Below are 20,342 nucleotides of genomic sequence, written 5' to 3'. Positions count from 1 at the left end.
ATGGACGGTGCTCTGATAGGGGTATACTCTTTTATCCCAATCTATATCCCAACACACAATAGCCCAGTATTCTTAGAATCCAGTTGTATTCATACTCTCCTGGATCATTTCTGTTCCTTTGTAATATAGTCCCTTTCTTCCCTTATAGGCTCATACGACATTAACAGACACTTTTCAGAAAGACAGGTAAATCATTTGTTAAAATCTCATTACTGTTAACAGAAACATATATATGCATGTATATGTGTGTACTGTATTAAAAAAGTGGAATTACAGTTTATCTAGAAAAGAAAAAAATACCTCATCTAAGTGTGGAAATGAATAATCCTGAAATCGCACCATACAATTGTCTCTATCATGTTTCCACAGATAAGTCAAAAATTTTAAAAATCTTATTGTTCATGCAAAAATGCAGAAAACAATACCTCTAATATATGTTTGTATTCTATTGTACTTTCACAGACGCTGTTTGATACTTAATACTATGTTTATTAAGAAAATAATAAATCTTTGCAATGGCTTGGAATTAAAATTTCCTGTAAAAATGATTATGTAGATCAAGAAAACTTGCAATTTTCTGGACTCCTGATATTTTAAATAAAAGTAGTTTCCAAAGGTGATTTTTTATTATTTTAATTTTTAATGTAAATTTTCACAATATAACCATCCCATATAATTTTAGTTTTCAACTATTATTTTTGTGAACCCATTATTTATTAAGAAACAATTACTTTTAAATACTAACTTATAATTCTTATGTTATAATTAAAAATCACAGTTTGTAGAATAAAATATCTGATTTATGACTCCCTAAGTCAATGTTAAATTATTTTATTGCTATATCATGTATTTTGATGGTCATAACTCTAGGTTTATACAGTAATTTCACTCCACTTTCATTTACATACCTAGGAAATTTGCAGTTAATTCCAATTTGAATAACATCTTTATAACTAAATTTATTATGAAGCTCAACATGACAATTTAGTATAGTTAATCTCCATTTCATTTTACTTTTGCACAACTTTTCCAATGAAGTGATCCTCTGAGATTAGGACTAGTTGAAATCGTAGGGCAAATATATAAATTACTTAGAAGGAAGACTTAAGATGCTTTAACTTATGCATTGATTTTGAACACAGAAATGAGAGGAAAGCTTGGATAATTTTATAATGAAATGCTAAGCATGTTTTCCCCTCAAGAGGAAAAAGTTTCAAACTGAATATTACTCAAAGATTAACCATTTAACTGTATAGCATGGGACATTTTGGGCATGGCAAATTCTAACAGAGGAGACTGCTAGAAGTTCTCAGCCACACAGAAATTTGACTGCTTAATTTTGAAAGCTGCAGAGCTGTAAATTTTTTTATCTTGTTTTTACATGTAACTCAGAAACTACTCTGAAAAACTCTCTTAATACTCTTTACGGCCAGGCACAGTGGCTCACGCCTGTAATCCAAGCATTTTGGGAGGCCGAGGTGGGTGGATCACCTGAGGTCTGGAGTTCGAGACCAACCTGGCCAACAAGGTGAAACCCCACCTCTATTAAAAATACAAAAATTAGCTGGGCGTGGTGGCACACGCCTGTAATCACAGCTACTCGGGAGGTTGAGTCAGGAGAATTGCTTGAACCCGGAAGATGGAGGTCACAGTGAGCCAGTATCGCACCATTGCACTCCAGCCTGGGCAACAAGAGCGAAACTCCATCTCAAAAAAAAAAACAAAAAAACAAACAGAAAACAAATAGTTTTTACTTTATTTATCCCAAAATATGTCAAAAATGACATAATGGTACACTTGCTTTTTTCTGTAGTCAAAACCATTTTGTAAATAAACTTGGAAGTATACAGTGTAGAATCCAAGGGCAGAAAATAAAGGCTAAACATAGAACTAAGAACCTGTCCAACATCAAGGCAGCGCCTTTTTATCAATTTCTCTCACTCCAGGGCAACATTTGTTTTCTTATTCTTGTACTCTTTGTATCTCCATTGCTTGCCTGTGGGTCAATAATATTATTCTTTATAACATTATGGAGGCCATATGGCTTTGCTCATTCAGTATGCATCATTATTATATTCTTCATCTCAATTAGAATTCTCAAGTGAAAGAGGCTTATTGATTTCCAACCAATAAATGGATAACCTCCACCTAAATCAAGCGTTCATTCATTGTCCAATCCACTGGACCAGATGGGCTTGCATCATACATGGAAGCAAGAGTCCTAACGTGCTGAAAGGGTTGGCTCTCACAGATGTTCTTGAGTGGGCAGGTTTCCTTACAAAACATAGTATAGTAAGATTGTGGCATTCAGACAGCTCTTCAATCTTTAAAGGAACTGTGGAAGTAAACCAGGGTGCCATGGATTATCAAATATTGTGGATTGGTCGGGCGCGGCGGCTCACCCCTGTAATCCCAGCACTTTGGGAGGCCGAAGCGGGCGGATCACGAGGTCAGGAGATCCAGACCATCCTGGCTAACACAGTGAAACCCCGTCTATACTAAAAAAATAAAATAAAATAAATACAAAAAATACAAAAAATTAGCCGGGCGTGGCGGCGGGCGCCTGTAGTCCCAGCTACTAGGGAGGCTGAGGCAGGAGAATGGCGTGAACCCGGGAGGCAGAGCTTGCAGTGAGCTGAGATCGCGCCACTGCACTCAAGCCTGGGAGGCAGAACAAGACCCCATCTAAAAAAAAAAAAAAAATATATATATATATATATATATATATATATATGAGCTCTAGGTTTCTCAATGGCACTTAAGGTAATTACCCTGCACTTTCATCTATTTTATAATATTGCCTTTATTTTTTTCCATGAAAGAATTAGGTTTGGAAAAACAAGAAAAACAAGCTTAAAATTATTTCTCTAGTGAATTGGTTGTGTTTATAAATCTTTAGCTTAGCTTGAGTCCCCCCCTTTGTGAAATGTATAAATCCTTTTGATACATTAACAAACACTTGGAAAATGACTTATTAAGTTGAATTCTCTAATATAAGTGTTATAAGTGAAGGCTTAATTATTCAGCATTACTGAATTCAATATACCTGCCTTTTCAGTTTGCCTAGGGTGACAAATACATTTCCCATTACAGCTTGCCAATGTAACACAGCCTTATTTCATTTTTATTGTAAATAAAATCATACTCTAATATGTTTTACCTGAATACAGCAAAGTGTATATTCAACTACTTCCCAATAGGGAAAATTTTTAAGAAGCTATTTCTTTTAGCCCACAGCTTTATTTTCCTTTTCTATAACAGAAAAATACGTTGTGTGAAATAAAACCTTCTTACAGGTAATGAGACCCCATTGAATTTTAATGTAAGACAATTGAAGACCCATTTTTAAATAAGCCATTGGGAAGAATTAACATAATTAAGAATTGAAAAAACTAAAGATATAAAAACAACCTAGGAATATTTCTATTTCTTCCTCATTTTCTTGAGTTTTAAAAGATGTGGAAACATTTTGACAGCTATAGAAAATGACCTAAATATACTCTCTATTCCTGACATAAAATGATATGCTTATTGTATTTCTCATAAAACTCAGCATAAAACTATATAACTAATAGTTACCTAAAAGGAGTTCCTAAAATAAATATATACGTTATTAATACGTGACATGACTGAGTTACTTGTGAAAAACTACAAATTATTCAATATATTTTAACATAGGATTTAGTGAGTATCAATATGGTATCCATTTCTTCATTCTGTTCTTCATGGTGCACTTGAATATGTATGTTAATACTTTTGAATAAGTGCATTATGCTATGAAATGTTTTAATGAGAAAAATGAATCTATGTAAGGCAGCTTCATTTATATTTTGTTCCTCTCATGTTACATTGCTGAAATTTTGTATTATACTAGACATGACTAATTTTTAAATATGTAATTGTATATAAAGTTCTCAATGTTAATGTCTGGAGGACACAGAATAAAAATAGAAGAAAAGTTAAAAAGTTAAATGTAAACTATATTTTGCATATGAATAAGAATATTATAAATACCATATTTATATACTATGTTTGTATATCTTTACACTATGCCAGAAGGTATATGTGGCAGATGTAGAATAATATCTCTGCATAAACATAAAATCAAGATACATAATACTTTAAAATGTTTTCCATTGAAGTGTAATTGACATAAACTGAACATATCCAGTGTATTTTTAAAGTTTTGGCATATTGGTACAGAAGAAAACACCATGGCAATCAAGATCATGAACATATTCACTGCCCCAAAGTTACTCTGTGTCTTTAGTAATGGCTTCTTCCCCTCTTCCCTACTCAATCTCCATGCAACTACTAATCTATTTCTGATACTACAGAATGGTTTACACTGGTAGAATTTTATGTCAATGGACTCACACAAAATCTATTCTTTTTTGTCTGTCTTTTGCACTCAACATAACTACTCTGACTTTTGCCTGTGCTGATACTGGTAACAACACTTCTTTCTTTTTTTAATTAATAGATTTTATTTTTAGAACAATTTTAGGTTTATAGTAAAAACTAACAAAGCAGAGAGAATTTCCATACACTTTCTTCTACCCTCCATATTCTTTATGATTAATATCTTGCATTAGTGTGGTACATTTGTTATAACTGATGCATCAACATTGACATATTATTATAAATGAAAGTCCATACATTAGTTTTATATTAGGGTTCACTCTTGTCATTATACATTTCATGCGTCTGGATAAATGTCAGGTATCCACTACTACAATATTATAAGAATAATTTTACTTTCTTAAACATTTCTGTGCCTGAGTTATTCATCCCTTCCCTTGGAGACTCCTGGAAATTCTGATCTTTTTACAGTTTTTCCCTTTTTAAGAATGTTATATCATTGGAATTATACAGTATACAGCCTCTTCAGATTAGTTTCTTTCACTAAGTTATATGCATTCTAGGCTCTTACATGTTTTGTATGGCTTGATAGCTTATTTTTTATCACTGAATATCCCATTTTATAGATATGCCAGTTTATTGAACCATTACTCACCTGTTGCGGGCAACTGGTAGCTACCAAATCTTATTATGAGAGAAGTTTTAGTAGTATGAAGTAAGAGGAAATAAATACGGGGGATTTTCTAGTCTTCTCTATTACATATAAATTGCAAGATTTGGCTACTTGACACATGACTCCTAAGGAGTCATGTGACATTTTTGTGTAGAAATATTTTTGACTCATTTGGATAGGAGTGAAGTTACTGGTCCATGTGGTAAGACTACATTTAACTTTGTAAGAAACTGCAAAGCTATCTTCTAACGTGGTTGTGCCATTTTGCATTCGCATAAGCAATAAATGAGAGTTTCCCTTGCTCTTTATCTTCAACACAATTTAGTGTTGTCAGTGTTTTGGATTTTAGCCATTTTAGTAGGCATGCGGTGGTATCTCGTTCGAATGAGCAATTCTTTAATACTATATGATGTTGAGCGTATTTCATTTGCTTATTTGCCATCAATATATTTTCCTCGGTCAAATGTCTGTTCACATCTCCTGCCCATTTTTTAACTGGATTAGTCATCTTTATTTTTTTCTTTTTGAGTTTTAAGAGTTCTGTGGAGTGCTCATAGCAGTTCTTTACTGGATACATGTTTTGTAAATATTGTCTCCCAGTCTTGGCTTGTTTTTTTAAATATTAACTATGTCTTTCTTACAGCAAAAGTTTTAATTTTTATGAAATTCAGCCTATAACATTCTTCTATAGCCTCACGGTTTTAATATTTAAATCTATTATCCATTCTTGTATATTGTGTAAACACAGTGTCTAGATTCTTTTTTTGGATGTGGATGTTCAATTGTTCCATCACTCTTTGTTGAAAGTCTGGTTTTGCGCGTGTGTGTGTGTGTGTGTGTGTGTGTGTGTGTGTGTGAAGTTGTATCTCATGTTATGAGTACACCGTGTTTGGTTTATTTATTCACCCACTGATAAACTTGGGGTTGTCTACAGTTTAGTGTTATTATAAATAAGTTTGCCATGGACACTTGTAAACACATTCTTGTATGTATATGTGCCATAATGTTTTCTGCTTAAAGAGCAAGTGGAATAAGTAGGTAAAATGGTGGGTGTCTATTTAACTTTGTAAGAAACAGTCCATTTTTTTTTCCCAGAATGCCTGTATCATTTTACTTTCCTACCATCAGTATTTGCGAGTTACGGTTGTTCTAAATCATCACCAGCACACAAGATGAGTATTTTTAATTGTACTTACTCTAGTAGGTGTGGAATGGCATCTCATTTAATTTGTATTTCTCCAATGGCTAAAGATATTGAACATCTTTTGATGTGATTACCTGCGGTCTCTGAATTTCCTCTGGCAAAGTATGTGTTCAAATATATTCTTTTCCTTATTTTTTATTATTGGTCTGCAATTTTCCTTATAATTGAGTTTACATATTCTAGATACACATTCTTTATCAGATATAATTGGTAAATGTATATTCCTAGTTTGAGGCATACAGGGTAGAAATATAGAATTTTTTGTTTTTATGAAGTCATATTTATTGTTGTTATAATTGTTTTTTCTGTTTGTTCTCTAGGTTGTTCTTTTGGGCCACATCGAAGCAATCTTTGTCTAGCCAAAAGCCACAAATAATTTCTCATTTTTTGGCTTCTGGAAGATGTACAGTTAAATTTTATATTTAGGACTGTTATCGAATTTGATTAAATTGCTCTCTACAATATGATATTTGAATTGATGAAAAATTAGTAAATATTAATATTGTTTAAAGTAGCCAAATCTTGCAATTTATATGTAATAGAGAAGACTAGAAAATTCCCCATATTTATTTCCTCTTACTTCATACTATTAAAATTTGTATTTAGACATTTGGTTTCTCAGATAAACATTACATTCCCCAGTATATGGTTCTATCTGGCTTGGTGACAACATGATGAACATTTAAGATGTGAGCAGAACTAATACATACACATTCTTTTTAATGTCTTTAACTGAATGGGATATTGGCCCATTTTTTCCTCCAGTTTATTGATACACTGAATATTGACATGTTATTTTCCAATATTGAGACAATCAATGACACGACTTTAAGAGTAACGATGTAAAAATTATAGATGTTGTCTGAGTTTATCAACAATCCCCTGGATTAGAGCCCCCTACCAGTCCTAGGTCATCTAATATACAGACACTGTGTTCAGTAGAAATATATATATATATTTTTATTATACTTTTAAGTTCTAGGGTACATGTGCACAACATGCAGGTTTGTTACGTAGGTATACATGTGCCGACTTGGTTTGCTGCACCCATTAACTCGTCATTTACATTAGGTATTTCTCCTAATGCTATCCTTCCCCTCTCCCCCAACCCCATGACAGGCCCTGGTGTGTGATGTTCCCCACCCTGTGTCCAAATGTTTTCATTGTTCAGTTCCCACCTATGGGAATACATTTTTAAATCGTCTTTTAAAGGTTTTATTACATTCTGATAGAACATTCTCAGAAAGAATAAATAATTTAATACAAGAGGTGGGCCCCTTCATGTAACAAAACAAACCACCACTACAGCAACAACGAAAAACACTAATGAATGTGGTTTTAGCTTTGCAACAGCATGACAGACTAGCAAGTTAATGACATTTGTTATGCCACAGAAAATATTTGTTGAATTGTCACTCTAATGACTTTATAAAAATCAACTCAATATCAACACTAGAAAAGATGATGAAAAAATACTTCAGTACATTCACGTGTTGGCTTGTTAACATTTTTAAGAGTCCATAAGAGAAAAATGCATCCAATGTTGACAAAAATATTTTTCGAGTATCTCGTGGGTATGTACAACTAACTACTATGTGAACAAAAGTCACTTTATAATTATATAATTTCTGACACTTAAAAAAGTTTATTGTGCAAAAGAAGATATATATTCTAATACTAAATCTGCATATAAAATAATTGACTTATTTAAATAATTTAAGATGTTCTTTTATATATTTATATTAAAAACATTGCAGAGAATAAAAAAGGCATTATGCAGGCTACTTATGGTTTTTGATGTTTGGATCTACAATACATGTGTCAAAGATTGTGGAAATAAATCAAACAATATATTCAATTGGACTTAACTGCATTATTAAATGCTAAGTGTTGTATACCATCTGTTTGCACATAACACTTTTAAATTTAGGTAAAATTATTATCATACAGTTATATGAATTTATTTTATTCCATGTTATTATTTATGTATTGTTCGGAACATTTGCTTAAAAATCATACTTGGACATAGTAAGTATCAGATACTTTACATCCTTGGAATCAGTTATTTTATAACAGTATATACTGAACATCATTACTCCTTTTCAAACATAAATAATGCAATACAAATTGGACAAACCTTCAGGGAAGATCTGGGATCAAAAAGGAGGTGTTGAAACATCACATGTACTCCATAATTCTATACAAATATTTTGTACCCATAATATTTAAAATACAAAAAATTAAAAGGTACATTTTCCTCAAAGTGCATGCTTCTTTTGCTATGCAAAACTGCAGGATGTGGAAAGAAGTGTATTAAAACACTGAATCATTTTATGTGGAGGATAAAAGGGATGGTACCAAATGTACCGCTTCATGTAGTGCACTGATACATTCAATACGAACGATGTATTAACTTCAAGATAACATGAGAAAGTTAAATTATCTAACTTATTTCAAACTAAGGGAGAGTATGTTCTCATTATTAGAAGCCAGAATTCTGCTTATCCATTTCTATTATTAGAAAAAACATAATTTGTATTCTTGTCTTAAAAATAGACACCTTGATATAATTCTCTATAAATGTAGCGTGATAGTCTGTTTACAGAGTTTATATCATTCCAAGACTGCATTTCTAACATGAGAAAATATTAAAGGATATAAACTCACTCTTCTCTACAAAATTCCGTATTTTTGATGCAATGGCTTTAAAATGTATGGAAGGGGAGTATGGAAACAATCCATACCTGGAAAGCATTCTATCCATGCCTTTGAAAAGGTTATCTAGTACTAGGTTCTCATCAGTGCCTGGCTATGTAATGTGTATAGCTTAAGATTTTTAAGAAAGAAGGATAAAGTGCTCAATATAAATTATTTCAAGCACTTTTATTCGAATATTGAGTCATATATTTGCTTTCTGTAAGTCCTCTTATCTATAAAATAATTGTTGAGAAAGGCAAATAGAATATGTGGAGGAATTAAAAATTCAATTGTAGGGTGGCAAATGAAAACCAAATTTTTCATTCACCACATTAAATGTAAATGGATATTACACTCAATTTAAGCAGCAAAGTTGCTTCTTTTTTTTTTTTGAGACTGAGTCACACTGTCTCCTGGGCTGGAGTGCAACGGCACGATCTCACTTCACTGCAACCCCCGCCTGCCAGGTTCAAGTGATTCTCCTGCCTCAGCCTCCTGTGTAGCTTCTTAAGATGTGAAGATTTTTAAATTAAGATGATTCTTGGGATGAACCATCTTGTGTTGGTTAAAGATTTGTATTTACATATTTTTTATAATTTTTTAACTTATTTTCAGATCAGTGGCACACATGTAGGTTATATAAGTAAACTAGTGTCACAGGGTTTTGTTGTGCAGATTATTTCCCCATTCAGTACCCATTAATTAAGCCTAGTATCCATTAATTGCTTTTCCTGATCTTCTGCTTCCTCCCACCCTCTACCCTGCCAGAGGCCCCAGGATCTGTTTCCCTCTATTTGTTCATGTGTTCTCATAATTTAGCTCCCACTTGTAAATGAGAATATGAAGTATTTGGTTTTCTGTTCCTGCATTAGTGTGCTAAGGATGAAGGCCTCCATCCAGCTCCATCTATGTTCCTGCAAAGGACTTGATCTCACTCTTTTTTATGGCTGCCTACTATTCCATGGTGTATATGAACCACAAAATAAAGAGGGTTCTTAACTTTTAAATTAAGATTTTTAAATTAAGATGAATCTTGATTTTTAAATTAGGATGGTTTTAAGATAGTTTTATAGATGGATTAGACAGATAAATAATGTATTTAGATAGGTAGAGATATCTAGTGATAGCTATCTCTCTCTAGATATAGTTGGTTTTCTATATAGACCTATCTATATATGTATATATCTATATACGTCTACACATATCTCTATACACATACAGATATATTTATATCTATATCTGTATTTCTACATGTATATAGGTATGTATATATCTACATGTATATATGTATACACATAGATATCTGTATATATGCATATACATGCATATCTATCTTTATCTGTCTACATGTATATAGATATCATATACACAAATAGATACATATATCAGTATGTAGATATATATGTAGATGTACATATAGAGATATCTGCATATATACATTTGTATATAGATATAGATATATAGATATAAATATATATATCTATATATGTATATAGATATGTATAGCTATACCTGTAGAAGATATCTACTATCTTCTATCTGTATATCTTCTACTATATATAGAACCATCTTAATTTAAAAATCTTTCATATATGTATATAAAAGGTAATCAAACACAAGCCAAGTGAAAATTTGTTTAGCTGTGTTAATATCAGACAAAAGAGATTTTAAGGCAGAAATTATTACCTGAAAGGAAGATGTATCCATTATTCATATAAAAGAATCAATTATTGAGGAAGTTGTCAAACTTGTGTATGTATTTTCACTCACACACAGTTAACACACATTTACAATTTTTATAGCACTAAAAGGAGCAATAGCCACATCTTCAATCATAAAGACTTTAATATGCCTTTTTCGATAACTGATAGCAAAAAGGATACAAAATATCAATAACACAGAAATTTAAAGCAGTAGGATTAAATATTTTGACATAAAAACTGCACCCAAAAATAGCAAAACATACAATTTATTATAATATATTTGGAACATGCTTCAAAATTTACCATAGCTATCTACAGATATCTCTGTCTATCTAGGTAGACAGATGATAGATAGGTAGATAGATGATAGACAGACAGATAGATAGATAGATAGATAGATAGATAGATAGATAGATAGATAGATAGATACATAGATAAAGATAGGCAGACATAGGCTGAGGTTAGGCCCAAAACAAGAATCAATAAATACCAAAAATTTGAAATCCTTGATAGTGTTTTTCATACAACAATGTTATTAAGCTGGAAATCTGTAGCAAGACTTTGGAAGTGAACAAATGTTTGGAAATTAAACATCACATTTCTAAGTTATTCATGGATCAAAAAAGTAATTGCAGTGAACATTAAAATATATTTTGAATTTAATAAAAATGAAAGTAAAAATACTGCTTGTTAAAAGTTGGGAGGCTTAGGCAAATCTCAGCTTGGAGATAAATGTATATGGTTACATAAATATGTTTAAAAATTAAAGCTTGAAAATTAATAATCTAATCATCAATCTCAAAAATTTAAAATGTGATGTCTAATTAAATCCAAAGAATTAGAAAAAGAGAAGATACATAAGAAGCAGGAGAAAAGGAAATAATCATAAAATAAATGAAATCAGCAAAAGCCAAAGTTACTTTGAAAAGATTGATAAAAATATACCATGACTATGCATGAAATTAAAAAAAAGAGTATCTACAAATTCTAAATATCATGAATAACAAGGAAATGATTATAGATTCTATAGTCATGAGAGAGAAAGAGAATGTAATAAGTAACTTTATCAAAAATTTTGAAATAATTTGATGAAATAGATACATTTCTAGAAAATCGTTTATAGTGACACAAGAATAAATAGCAAATCTAAGTAGCTCTAAAAATGAAACTATAATTAAGGCTTTCCAAATGTAGTGAGTCTAAATCAAATAAAATATTAAAAATCTGAAATGTTTCTAGGAAGAAACATTGAATTCCTAATATAAAATATAATATATCATATGCAATCCCTTTACTGAAAATTGTGAAATTTTATTGAGAGAAATTAAAGACATTCAACAGAAATAAAGATGTACCATGTTCCTACGTAATTCCTGGTATTAGAAGAAAGATTCAGTATTTTAAATAAATCTATATTTGTAATACACTGAAAATCACAATACTGTGATTAGTAATAGCATATGTCTGCATTATATTTGGTGGCAACTGAAAAACGGACTATCAAATGCAAATTAAAATGCCGTGTATAGATAACTTTGAAGAAAAAATATAATGTGAAGACTTCCACTATTTAAGTTTTTATGAATGTATATCAATTATGACATTATGGAAAAGGTACAAGTATAGATATTTCAATGAAACAGAATAGAGAGCTCATAAAGAGAACCACACAATATATTTAGCTGATTTGTGAAAAAATAGTGCTTCAGTACAGTGAGGAAAAGATTCATTTCAATAAATTGTGCCGTCTTTCATACATCCATACAGAGAAAAATGATTATTAACATCCAACCTCACAACAGACACAAAAATTATATCATATAGAAGCCAATGTGGAACATAAAACAGTACAGCTTTTAAAAAGTAATATAGAGGACACTTCCATGACCTTAAGATTTTTTTTAAAAAAGACTCAAAAACTAACCACTGAAGGCTAATAAATAAGATAAAGATAAATAGGTTAATAAATAGTAATAAAGTAACAAAAAATAAGGATTTGTAATCATAAAATAACTCACTAAGAGTGAAAAGGCAAGCAACAGAATGGGAAATGAAATTTGCTAACATAAATACAGTAAGAACTCTTGATCAAAAGATACTTTTTAAACTCTACAAATGAATTTTTTAGAAAAATAAAATATGGCCAGGTACGGTGGCTCACGCCATTAATCCCAGCACTTTGGAAGGCCAAAGTGGGAGGACCACCTGAGTCCGAGAATTTGAGACTTGTCCGGGCAACACAGTGAGAGACCTCTGCCTCTACCAAAAAAATTTAAACATTTAGCCAGGCATGGTGGCTCTGGCCTGTAGTCCCAGCTACTCCTGAGTAGCCAGGCTATTTTAAGTCTGAGAGGTCAAGGATGCAGTGAGCTCTGATCAACCACTGCACTCCAGCCTGGGTGACACAGTCAGAACCATCTCCAGAAAAAATTGATGTAGAAGAACTTCTAAGAAGTGTGAGTGGACACAGAGGCCAAAGATGCTGCTCTAGGCTGCTCCATAAATTCCAGGACTTCTGAGAAGCACCCTCTGGACAGTGTCTTCACTGCCCTCCACACTCGGCCGGTCAGCAGTGGCCCGCCAGACTCCATCCCCAGCGTGGAGAGGAGGCAGCTGATCCCAGAGGCGCTGCTAGCAGGCATGTGGAACCCGAGAATAGCTCACCCTGCCAAGGCAATGGAGAGCAGGCCAGCAAGGCAGGAGCTCGGGCTCTGTGTGGCCAGGCAAGGAGGAGCGCTACAACCATGCCACCGCCCCTTACTACAAGAAGCCTCTGCATGGCATCTCACACAGGTCATGGAGAAGAAGCCTCCGTCAGGGGACCTGCTAAACACTTATGAGCTCTTCCAGAAGGCAAATGCCAGCAACGGCCCCTTGCTGCTTAGGCTCTTGAATGAGCCACAGAAGTGGGATGGTGGCAGCACTGGGGCGGCCACCAACAGTCACCCTAACATCTACTTCCTGATCCAGAAGATGTTCTACATGCTCAACACCCTCACGTCCAACAGGTCCCAGCTGCACAGCAAAGTGGACCTGCTCTCCCTGAAGGTGAACCCCACTGAGATGGTGGCCAAATTCCAGCCGACCCCCACCACACCAGAGCAGCTCACAGGCCACGGAGCTCAAGCAGATCATGGACCAGAGCCTGTCAGGCGGGGTCCTGGCCTGCAGCCCGCTGGTGCAGCTCTTCCCCAGGCTCTTCAGCCACAGTCAACTTCTCCTGAGGCTGCAGTGTCTGCAGCTTTGAGGCCAAGTGTAAGCTGGAGTCATTGCACCTGCAGCTCATCCACAACTACATGGAGGACTACTACCCCTCGGTGAAGGACATGGCTGTGTGACAGGCCGAGTGCCTGCCCCAGCTGAATAACTTCTTCAGCCGCTTCCGGGCCCAGCGGGAGATGGAGAAAAGCCAGCCCGGTGGACAGGCTGCCAGCTTCTTTGAGGCTGAGCAGTGGACCTCAGAGATGAGGAGGACGGCCTGTCTCTGGACCGGAGCAGCAGCATCGCCTCAGACCATGTGGTGGACATGTAGGACCTCACTGAGTTCCTGGATGAAGCCTCTTCACCTGGCGAGTTTGCTGTCTTCCTCCTTCACTTGCTCTTCTCTGAGCTCTTCGACCATCACAAGCTGGGCGAGCAGGACAGCTGCTACGGGGACAGCGGTAAGCAGGAGCTGGACCCGCAGAGGCTGCAGATCATCTGCAACAACACAGAGGTCTACTTCCTCCACATGCAGGAGGAGGAGGCCTGGCTGCAATAGTGCACCCAGCGCATCAACCACAAGCTCCAGGGCCTGAGGCTGGACGCAGGCAACGAAGGCAAGCCCCCCACGTGTCGACTGCTATGACTCCTCCAGCCTGCCCAATGACATCTCAGTAATCAGGGTGGAGGATAGCTTCCAGGGCCAGCGGTGCCGATCCAAGAAGATATGGCTGGTACCTATCGACTTGGACAAATTGGAGATCCTCCAGCCCAACTTGGAGGTGCCCGGCACCGACTGCCTGCTCAGCAAGGAGCATCTTCGCAGTATCTACCAGAGCAGCCTGTCCATTGGCAACTTCGCCTCTCACCTGCTGGTGTCCCTGTTCCCCAAGCTCTTCACCCATGAGAACCTGCACAAGCAGTACAGCTGCTGCGGCTCCCTGGGCAAGAGCAGCTGAACCCGTCCTGCATAAAGCTCATTTGCCACTACGTGCACCTGCTCTACCTCTGCACCAAAAATGACCACGTCTGGACCCTGGAGTTCATGGACAACCCGTGCCAGGACACGAGCAGAGGCCCTCCTACCAGCAGCAGTGCAAGGTCCACGTGCTGGCCCCGAGTGCAGAGACATGAGGAGCTATGCAATCAACCCTGAGAGGTTCGGGGAAGAGTTTGAGGGTCCCCTGCTGCCCCCAAGAGGAGCAGCAAGGACTTTTTCAAGACTCCCTTGGATGAGGTGGGGGTCCCTTGCCCAGCTTCCGGTACCCTCTCCCTACCTCCCTACCTGCTGTCCGACAAGGAGCTGCGTGAGATCATGCAGCACAGCCACTCCCTGGGCAACTTTGCCGCAGGGCTCCTCCACCACAGAGAACCTCCGGCTGCAGTACAACCATTTCCGGGCTTGCAACAAGAAGCAGCTGGACCCTATGCAGCTGCCGCTCATCTGCCACAACGGGGAAGCTGTCTGCCCCGTGGAGGAGATGGGGCACTGCAAATGTATCCCCAGCATCGACCAGCGGTGCCGCTGCCCTAACAGGAAAAAATGCCACATCCTCAAGAAAGTGGAGAAGTGAAGGCCCGTGGCCTGCCCAGAGACTCGGGGTCACCAGAGACTGAGCAATGCTCGGGAGCATGCCTATGGCATCCACAGACAGGCACGTTATGTCCATGGGGTGTGGCTGACTGCACTTACACATGCAAACACCCAACCACAAGAAAGAAGCCTTGAGTTTGGTCTCTTGTCCTTACGACTTCTGTCCTGTGTTCCTGGCGGCGCAGCCTGAGTGTGGGGAGCACAGGCTGTGAGAGCCGGGACTAGTGTGTAGGGGTCCTCTCTCCCTGGTCGTGTCCTCCCCAGCCCCTCACAACTTCAAATGCAAACGCAGCAGCTCTCTTGCTCCTCTTCCCGTATTTTACAGCTTCAATTTTTATCCATTTTTTTTTTAATGAAAAAGAAAACCTTAAAAAAAATCACTGGGCTCTTTGGGGGCCATTTTACTTAGAAAAAAATCTTTTTAAAAGCGCCGTCTTCAGGCCAAGTGTGGTGGCTCATGCCTGGAATCCCAGCACTTTGGGAGACCAAGGCAGGTGGGTTACCTGAGGGCAGGAGTTCAGGACCAACCTGGCTAACATGGTGAAACCTCATTTCTACTTAAAAAAAAAAAAAAAAAAAAAAAAAAAAAAAAAAAAAAAAAAAAAAAATTAGCCAGCTGTGGTGGCAGGTGCCTGTAATCCCACCTACTCAGGAGGCTGACGGGAGAATCACTTGAACTCGGAAGGCAGAGGTTGCAGTGAGCCGACGTAGCGCCACTGCACTCCAGCCTGGGCAACAAGAGCAAAACTCCATCTCAAAATAACAAATAAATAAATAAATAAAAGTGCCATGTTCGTGTACAATGGCTAATCATAGCTTCAGGTGGCATGGATACTGATTTTCACCAATCTTGTCTTTTACATCTGATTCTGGAAGAGTCAAGAGGCCTCTTGGATGGCAGTAGAGGGGATGGAATAGTGTGAAGTCCTTTGCGGCCATGTGTAAGATTTCCCTTCTGCTCCGGTCCCTCGGAAGGCTTCCATCCAGCTTGGTCGGTCCGTCAGGCATGTGGGTAAAATGTGGTGCTCACTCTGTAGAGGAGAACACTCGATAATAATGATATGAATGTAGAAAGCCATGGAAACATGTCTGCAGTGTCTTCATTTGAGCTGTGTCCTACCACTGTCCCCATTCCCTCTCCACACATGGCTGCTTGTTGGAGATTCTGGGTTCTGGGAGCTGTGTAGTGACTTCCGCAAACCCCAGTGTTAGCTCCTCCAGGCAGCACCACATCCTCGTTCCCCAGCGTGGGCCCATGTCTGGGCCCCTCTTGGGGATACCAGGCATTGGAAGGACACAGGTCATCTCGGATAGGGCACCCATGTCCCTTCCCAGAGTCCACTCAGAACTTTCCCCTTGGACCCCCTAGAAAGTTCTGCTGTCCTACACCTGGCCACCCCTTGGCTTTGGGAGACACAAGTCTTCTCTCCCCACTGACTGGAAATGTCAGACTCCTGCAGGCCAGCTGCACGCTTTCCAGGAGCAGCAACCAGGAAATTCCCCAACAGGTAAAATCTTTAAAAATGACACTTTTACCTACCTACCTTTGGGGTCCAAATGCCTAAGAGGGAAAGGAAGCAGTCTAACCAAAGTCCAGGAAAATTAACTGAATCACATGGGGTAGACATAAAACCCCTGTGGGAATATTACAGGTTCAATAACCTAATGGCTTAGTATTTTGCTACTTTAAAATGCAGAGATAACAGAAACAATCTGAATATTCCTCATACAGCTGGTAAGGACTTCAGTTCCAGTGGCCATATAATTTTGCCTGTACCCAGGGGCATTTTTAAAAATATAACATCAGATTTTAAGCAACGTAAAGTTGCTAATCTAACTTATAAATTTGTTCTTGTGTCATTTACAGATTATTTCTCTTGAAACCGCAAACCTGAATTACTGAAATCTAGAAAGGCACAGGGACTTACTCTGTCACACACAGCTACTCATGCACACACACACTGTTACTAAAAGCTGAAGTGAGATGAATGGGGCCTACATGAAAAACAAGTTCAACTTCTTTGTGCCTGGAAAGAAGGGACTGGAGCAGCCAGGAGACTCACTTTCCCTCATCGCTTGGGCCCTTCTCTATGCTTAGTCTCTCCAGCACATGCACACAGCAGGCACACACAGGCGCCCTACCAAAGACAGCTGTGGCCCTCTCTCCACCTTCCCTGCTGGTTGTTGGCGGTGAGGGGTCCCATGAAATTTGTTCTGGTTTCTAGGATGTAAACAAGAAGACTCCAAGCCATGAATTGCCCTGCTTTCTAGAGGATGAAATGTTGACCCTGCAACTTTAGAAGCACAATCATTTATTAGTAACTTTTTTGAAATTCCCATCTACCCATGTCAGAGAAGTTCAACGAGTTCTCAGAATTAAGTATGTCTGTCTGTAACTTAGAGCATGCTCAGTTTTTGGAAACCATATTTCAATGATTTTCTTAACATCCTTCACGTGTAGGGCTTTTCCCCCCCAAATCTTACAGCCCCTTTCTGTGAAGAGAAATTGACACATCCTGGGAACTATTCCTGTCCCTCTGGACTGTCATCAGGAAACGCTTGCAGGTCCTGTGCCCTGTCTATATCATGTCCTCACTTCTCCATCCATATGGGTAGCTCCAGTGGGCATTTTTTTTATTTTAAACTTTTTGCACAAAGCAATAGAACTACAAAATACTGATTTTTCAAAATTTAATGTATACCATGAAATCTGCTCACAATCCCTTTCCTTCCCCCATCTAAATTCTTTGGTTTTTACTTGTTTGTCTTTTGGATTTTTTTTTTTTTTTGTCTTGTATCCCAGACTAAAAAATTAGCACAGACACGTTTTGATGTTGAGTGAACTAGTAAGTCACAGTAGGTGGTAAGTTCATTGGTTTCCCTGTTAGTAAGGTTTTAAAGAATGAAGATAGTCATGAATGTACAGAGTGTTCACACCCTGCTTCAGTTCACCTTGGCTGTGTCTACATGACGACAAATGCTTGACAGGGAATAAAGTCGTGTCTGGTGTCATTTGTACTAGTGCGCCCCTCCCCCTTCATTGTTGGCTCCAAACCTTCCTTTTCTTTTATGTTTGTTGTTGGAGAGGGAGGACCACATCAGTAGCAATCATCAACCAGTGGGATCTACTTAGTGGTGAGCGGACTGGCCGTTTAATTGGTAGTTGCTGGCCTGACCACGTGGGTTCCTGTAAGATGGCCTCAGTTTCCAACATTCCCCCCAAATGTTTGCTTCTTGCCCAATCAAAAGGGGATCTTGAGACTCCCAAGTGGAGGTCATGAGCTTGCGCCCTGCCTGACTGTGCAGACAGACTGTATGGATATATGAAGTGGGGGTGGGGGCCAAGGGGCTATTACTGCTGTTTGGAAATATTTGCCTCTGTAGATCCAAGCTTAATGGTTTTGTGACATCCTAGTACTAGCAAATCCTGTACAAAGTGGGTATCAGAGTTAATACTGTGAGGAGACAAAGTAGTGAGAATAGTTTTGCTAAAAATAATGAAATATCACATATTGTCTGCATTTTACCATTGATTTGAGTGCATCCTTAGAAAACCTTAATGTAATTAAAAACCCAGGACATTTTTGGAAATCGTATGCTCTCTAGCAACTTTGTGTGAATTTTGATACAAACTGTTTATGAGTTACATAAAATGTTATAAAAATAGAAAAAAAGAGGAAATTATCCTATATTCCCCTGGTAGAAGCACAGACCACACACTCACAGCTCTACAATGGACACACAGCCACCACATTTCCTGAATAAATTCACACTCTTCAGATTACACAAACTCAAACATGCAGATGCCTGCATAACACACTCACAATATACTCACAGATCCAAATACGCACATGGCCGTGTACTCCCAAATACAAACATACACAAGCCTCCATCTTGAAAACTCTAAATATTCTGTCCATATCCTCAGGTTATATACATATAGTTATAACACCCAAATACACCCAGCCATCTCTCTGCCTCCAAATTCTTCACACCAAAAATGTACACCTAAATTCTCATCTAGACACCGTGAGCATAGATAAAACTCCTCTACTCTGAATACACACAAATCCAACACACAAAGCATTAAAACATAGAACATTACCTTCCTTTTCAAATGTATGTACACACATTCACAATATCTCACAGTACCGTCAAAATACACAGAACCACCCCCAGCACACAAATACACACATACACACACACACACACACACAAACACCATTCAAATAAGAACATATAACTATCCAGTACCCTGAGAATAAACCCAAAACCCACTATGCTTCTGTAATATACTAAAAACTCACCTATATTCCCCTAAAAACACATTTCCAACACCACTGAATACTTAACCTACCTACATAAATATATATCTTAGATATATAACAGATACACATGACACAGAATACAAATACCCAAAACAGATACAAATCCCCAAAATGTGTTAGTATAAAAACATCCCACACCAGCCAATGCCTCCCTTGTCACACAGCAGCCTTCACACACCTAAACACCCTCCCTCATCAACTCCCCATACTCCTTAGTGAAATATAAACACAGCAATGGAACATGTTCTGAACACAATAGGGCAGATGTATCACTATGAAGACAATTCATGGTCCTTCTCTGTGGTGTCTCTGAGAGATTATACATCCCTAGTCGATTTAACTCAAGTAAGGCCACATGACTTGTTATGGCAAATGAAATGTGAGCAGAAATGCCATGTATGACTCTGAGCAGAAGAAATCCTTCTAGTTCTGTCCCAAATGAGGCTGCTCCATCCATCTGGATCCAAGGCAGAGGACCAGTAACTGATCAAAGCCAACCAATGGAGGACACGTAACATACATGAGAAACCTATGTTGTTGGAAGTCAGTGAGATGCAGAATTATTTGTTTGTTACATCAG

At 37.6% G+C, this 20,342-nt stretch overlaps 1 pseudogene; it reads left to right on the top strand.

Moving 5' to 3' along the window:
• LOC139355992 (BEN domain-containing protein 3 pseudogene) lies at positions 1-15,691 on the top strand (annotated as a pseudogene).
• Positions 15,692-20,342: the final 4,651 nt, after the last annotated feature.

The sequence above is a fragment of the Macaca nemestrina genome, chromosome 9 (assembly GCF_043159975.1).
Source record: "Macaca nemestrina isolate mMacNem1 chromosome 9, mMacNem.hap1, whole genome shotgun sequence".
Taxonomy (NCBI): domain Eukaryota; kingdom Metazoa; phylum Chordata; class Mammalia; order Primates; family Cercopithecidae; genus Macaca; species Macaca nemestrina.
The sequence above is the reverse complement of the archived record's forward strand: the minus strand, read 5'-3'. Positions and strand labels throughout refer to the sequence as shown.